Source organism: Sinocyclocheilus rhinocerous, unplaced genomic scaffold (genome assembly GCF_001515625.1).
Source record: "Sinocyclocheilus rhinocerous isolate Xijiao unplaced genomic scaffold, SAMN03320098_v1.1 scaffold4026, whole genome shotgun sequence".
Classification (NCBI taxonomy): domain Eukaryota; kingdom Metazoa; phylum Chordata; class Actinopteri; order Cypriniformes; family Cyprinidae; genus Sinocyclocheilus; species Sinocyclocheilus rhinocerous.
Window position 1 is genome coordinate 8410 of NW_015627259.1, and position 6502 is coordinate 14911.

Here is a 6502-nt window from a genome sequence, read left to right on the forward strand (position 1 = left end):
AAAGTGGTTTATAATGGCAGTGAATGGGTGCTGAGATTTTGAAGCAAAATAAAGTGCATAAATCCATCATAAAAGTGCTTTATAATGGCAGTGAATGGGTGCTGAGATTTTGAAGCAAAATAAATCCATCATAAAAGTGCTTTATACTGTCAGTGAATGGGTGCAGAGATTTTGAAGCAAAATACAGTGCATAAATCCATTATAAAAGTGCTTTATAATGGCAGTGAATGGGTGCTGAGATTTTGAAGCAAAATAAAGTGCATAAATCCATAATAAAAGCGCTTTATAATGGCAGTGAATGGGTGCTGAGATTATGAAGCAAAATACAGTGCATAAATCCATCATAAAAGTGCTTTATAATGGCAGTGAATGGGTGCTGAGATTTAAGTGCTTTATAATGGCAGTAAATGGGTGCTGAGATTTTGAAGCAAAATAAAGTGCATAAATCCATCATAAAAGTGCTCCACACGGCTTCAGGGGGTGAATAAAGGCCTCCTGAAGCAAAGCGATGCATTTGGGTAAGATAAATGTCCATATTTTAAACTTTATAAACTGTAATCTGTAGCTTCCGCTAACTGTCGTACGTGCAATCTTTGCGTGTTAAGAGGTTAGACGTTCAAAATGAGGATTTGTAAAGGAAAACGTCGGAGGATTTAGATATAAGCCACGAGGAGACTGGTTTTCCTTTGCTGTAAACAAAACTAGCATATTCTCACCAGAGCTTACGCTACGCCTACGTCACTCTCTCGTGAATGTGCGTACGACAGTCAGCGGAAGCTAGAGATTACATTTTATAAAGTTTTAAATATGGATATTTTTCTTACACGAATGCATCGATTCACTTCAAAAGGCATTTATTCACCCCCCGGAACCGTGTGGAGCACTTTATATGATGGATAGAAGCACTTCTTTGGGCTTCAAAATCTCAACACCCATTCACTGCCATTATAAAGCTTGGAAGAGCCAGGACTTTTTAAAATATAACTCCGATTGGATTTGTCTGAAAGAAGAAAGTAATTTACACCTAGGATGGCTTGAGGGTGAGTAAATCATGGGCTAATTTTCATTTTTGAGTGAACTGTCCCTTTAAGTAGAGAGGTTTAGATGACGGGGTTTGAGTGCACAATATTCAGTATCTAACCTGATGAAAAATATTTTGCTATTACTATATCAACAGTACTGCCTAAAATTAGACTAATAAACTATATTCCTTGTCGTATTTGCTAAAAAAAAATTTTTTTAAGTAGTTTTATTTATCATATGTTCTCTTTTTTTTTTTTATGTATGTATGTGTTTTTGTAAAGTCATAATTTTGTTCTAATATAATACTGTTTTGATCTGTTTGCTATTGATTACTATTTAGTGTTTTTAATATTTTTAGTATATTTTAAACTATTTACTATTTCATATTAAAACCAGATAGGGTTCTCCTGAAATAAATAAATGCATACATAATATATGGAACCCATAACAATAAAAAAAAAAAAACTATAAAAATATATTGTTCCCATTTTTTAAATCATAAATAATAAGAATCATAATCATAAACCACACAGAAGTCACTACAAAGAGCTGAATGTGATGCGATCAGAAAGCTCTTAAATATGTCCCATATCTGCTGCTTTACATTTGTGTGTTCAGGGCAAACATAAAACTCAAATGAAGCGTTTCTGTGATGTATATGCAGGCCGAATATGCTTATATCATATTACAGAAGCCAAACTGACAGAAATAGGATTTTAATAATGCACTTTTATGTGGTTTATGTTCATATATTGTAGCTATGCACGCACACTGCATTTGTATTATGTAATATATAGATATGTAATAATGCATACTTATTATAGTTAGTACATTATATTTAACCATAACGTTTTACACTGCAAAAAAATGATTTTCTAATTTAGTATTTTTGTCTTGGTTTCCAGTACAAATATATCAAGATGCATTTAATTGGGAAGCTAAAATGACTAAAAAATATTGAGTCTTGTTTTGTTGTTTCATCAAAATGAAGTGAGTTTATGATTAAAATGAAATGAAGGGAAAACACGATTATTTTCCCAACCATTTTGGCAGGCATTTGTTCTTGTTTTAAGCATGAACTCACTTGATTTTGATAGATTTCTCAGAAAGCTAGACTTTATGTAATAAAGTATCTTGATTTAAGAGTTTGTATGGAGTATGGAGAGTATGGAAGTCAATGGGGAGCAGAAACTATATCGGAACTTAAATTTTTCACACTTAAAAAGTGAAAAAGTGCATCTGCATTGGCCGGGAATCGAACCCCTCCCGCGCGGATTCTTTAGCTAAACGGCCCTAAACCGTTTCCCATTCATTCTCAACGGTAGTGCTAAACCACTACGGATGCGATATACTTTCGGCCGCTAGCGCTCTCGTGGCGCTCTTCCGTGTTTTGGCACCCCGGGAAATTTGAATTCGCAGAGGAAGAAGAAGAAGAAAACACACAGCGGCGATCGCCTCGGTTGTTAAATCCAACGGGCTGGCCCCCGCGTGGCAGGCGAGAATTCTACCACTGAACCAGCAATGCTGCTGCTGGCAGAACGCCGCCACCTACTGGATTAAAGCGGCACACTTTAGCTTCATTCTCAATGGTAGTGCTAAACCACTACGGATGCAATATTCTTTTGGCCACTAGCGCCGTCGTGGCGCTCTTCCGTTTTTCGGCACCCCTGGAAGTTTGAATTTACAACATAGCTGTAATTTACATTTCTGTGTACTGTCTGTCATCATTAACACGTCTTCTGTTGATTACAAGCTAAATTATGAATGTGCGTAAGCATTATTTTCATTTTTGTAATTAGTTTTCATTTTTGTAATTAGTTTACATGTACTCCACAGTTCAAAGATGTTTTCTGACCATGGTTTTACTATAGTAACCATAGTTTAGCCATGCTATTTTAGTTGTAGAGTAATTGTTGTTATTGTATTGGCCATTATATTTACAGTACAGCCATGAAATTGTAAATGAATATCAATCTGCCAAGAACAGCAGGATTACTACAGTTTTACTATAGTAACATCATGGTTGTTATATATGTGTGTATATATATATATATATATATGTGTGTGTGTGTGTGTATCTGTGTGTATGTGTGTGTGTGTGTGTGTATATCTGTGTGTGTGTGTGTGTGTGTGTCTATCTGTGTGAGTGTGTGTGTGTGTGTGTGTCTGTAATAGAATTATTGCTTTTTGTAATATTGCTATGTTGTTGTTCTTGTAGAGAGCAGTGTTTCTTCACTGCTTGTGCCCTTGCTGTCATCTTTACACCATACACAAAAGGTTTCTGCAGGTTTTAAAGTCTTAAAATGTCTTGATTTCCCCTTACGCAAATCAATGCCTTAAGAAAGTTTTAAATCAGAGCACAAGGTCTTAAATTCATAAAATGATGGCATTAAATGTTGGATGCATAGCAAAAAGTGAAGGAATCTCTTGTTTTCCAACACAAATATCAAACATCTTTCAATCAAGATATGTTTATTTATGATGCAAATGTAAAATGAAGTCTTGAAAAATGTAATAAAATTAAATGAGTTTATACTTAAAACAATAACAAATATTTGTCAGCGAGTTATCAAAACTTCCCTTTTATTAATTTGTTTGTTAATTAAATTAAGGTGACTTTTTTTGCCAAATGACAGATATTAGTTCTTGGTTTAATCAAAAAATCACTTCAAACAAGACTTCATGTCCTCATTTGTAAGTCGCTTTGGATAAAAGCGTCTGCTAAATGACTAAATAAATAAATAAAAATATTTCATGTCATTTTGTGTCTCCAGTAAATGTATCTTTATTTAAGAATCTTTATGCATTTTCACTGGAAAACAAGACAAAAATACGGAGGAAGAACATCACTTTTTTTGCAGCATAATCTGAACGCACAGTAAAATATACTGTATTTCCATATCCTAGTGTCTGGGAGTGGAGGGTTTCAGTGCGTTTTTGTAACATGAATTAAAAAAATTATGAATATCTGTTGGACGTTGTATTTTCAAACTCATTGTGTTTCTCTCCAGACATTTACATTTGCAGAACATATTTGTGTTTTTCCTCATTTGTTCCTCAAATTTGATTTACTTGGTCTTAACTTTACCTTCATAAAACCTGCAGAAACTCGGTTTCCTTACACATTAAACAAAATGTTCAACTTGTTGCAGACACCACCGATACACTGCCTGTGCCCTCAAGAAATAAATTACATTTCTTGATCTTTTGCCCCTTAGAAATATTTAACTCGTGTATATACTGTATATTTTGATTTGTTTATTTTTCAGTGTGAGATTGTAATATTGTCAGAATTCTATTTTTCCTTCTACTTTGTTATTTTGGATCAATATTTACTAATCTTAAAAAGTGCTTAAAGCGTTTAATAAAAACAACTGAAAATTGCAAATTGCTTCACGAGTGCTGTGTTCTACTTCGTACGAGTAATATTTTACCGTTTCTATGTTCTGGAAACACTTAATTGGTCATTTAACTTAAGTGTGACTTAAATTATTCCATCACTTAAATTCCGTTTGAGTTCTGCTCCGTTACACTGCTAGTAATGTAACTAATTACTTTTGAAATAAAGTAATCGGAACAGTAACGTGATTACTTTTAAAAGGAGTAATCAGTCATTTAATTACATTTTCAGAGTAACTTGCCCAACACTGATCATCAGTGAACAGTTCTTCTGTCAGAACAAGCGATCGTGTCTGTGTTTGGAGCGTCTGATGCCCATATGTACATAAACACCACTGTTTTTTTTTTTTTATAAATATATTTAATATATTAATCATGAAATTAGTGAATTGAATATACTTTAATTTTAAGTTATTTCACAGCCCCCGGAGGATCTCTGAGACTGCCCGGTTGAGAACCACTGGTTTATTACCAGTGGTTTATTGGTTTATTACCAATTCTTTATATGGTTGGCACACATATCTACAACTTCAGTCATAGAGGATGGCTTGAGGGTGAGTAAACCATGTGGTAATTTTCATTTTTGGGTGAACCTTTAACTGCATAAATAACAGGCTACATCACACAGTGAATACATGAGCACGTGATGCTTGTTTTTGCAGAGTTATAATGTAAGTGTATCAGCGGCTGGTCGGGAAATGTCATGCCCCTTAGCATAGCTGCCTGCGAGCTTCAGTGTAAATATTGCGTGATTTGCGTCAATATCAAATCAATTTGAGCGTGATTTAAACCCGGATGCATAATAGCACCCCTTTAAGCCACTGATGTAAGGACTGGCAACCTACAATCAGCAGAAAAGAAAAATACCCCCCAAACTCTTCAAACAACAGATAATCAAAGGCATTCTTCCAATGAATTAAAATGCTTTCATTCATTAATTACTCACCCTCATGTCGTTCCAAACCCGCAAGACCTTCGTTCATCTTCGGAACACAAATTAAGATATTTTTGATGAAATCCGAGAGCTTTCTCACCAATGCAACTGAAAAGATCCCAGACCCAGAAACGTAGTTAAGGACATCATTAAAATAGTCCATGTGACATCAGTGGTTCAACCGTAATTTTATCCTTGATGTGTTTGAGAGTCTCAATAGTGATGGGTACCAAAAGTTAAGGTGTTGTTATTGCAATCATTGTAATCAATTTAAGTATCATAAGAAAAAAAACATAATAAACTAATCATTACACACGTGCTCCTTGATGTGAAGGAAGTTGACATTTGCCTGTTAAAACACTTGACAGCCTTGCAAGATGTGGCAATATATCAGCCTGGAGGTACACCGATGCCACAAACCTGTAGGTCGCACAAAATGTGTACAGGCCCTTGGCGATTGGGCATCGTTTAATCTCTGCCTCCTCTACCAGTGTGGCAAGCACAGCTGTGCTGAGAGATACCCCCCCTCCCTCAATATTCAAATCCATCAATTACAACCCCCCCAATATTTCACATGAAAATCATAGTAGATCACATGAAACATATGTATAATTTAATTATTTTAAAACAATATTTTTGTTCCTAATTAAATATGAGTTTGTTATAATAAATCAGACAAAAATACTCCCCCTCCGTTTCACCGGTTGGTAACGCCCAACTAATGCGTCGCACAACATGAGTGCTCTGCAACTGCTGTTTGAATGGGAGAGCACAGGCAGCTCCAAAAATGAAGAGAAGCGCTGGCCAGCAGACTATATGAAATTGCTGGTCAAAGAGGGATGTCAAAAAGAACTAGATGGTAAAGTTCGTAGACAAACTTTAAGTTGGCTTGAAAAAGCCTAGCCAGAAAGTTTGTAAAAGTTTTAAACGCATGAAGTTTGAAGGTTTTCAGTTTGAAGTAGTTTGAAATACTTAAAATAGTTTTAAAGATTAAAGTTTGAATGTTTTGAAGGCAATACAGTCTATCAGAAGAACAGACATAGAAAAACAGATCGCTAGGGTACCTGGGGTGGCTTCTAGGGTGGTTGCTAGGGTACTCAAGGTGGTTGCTAGGGTGTTTCTAGGGTACCTGGGGTGGTTGCTACA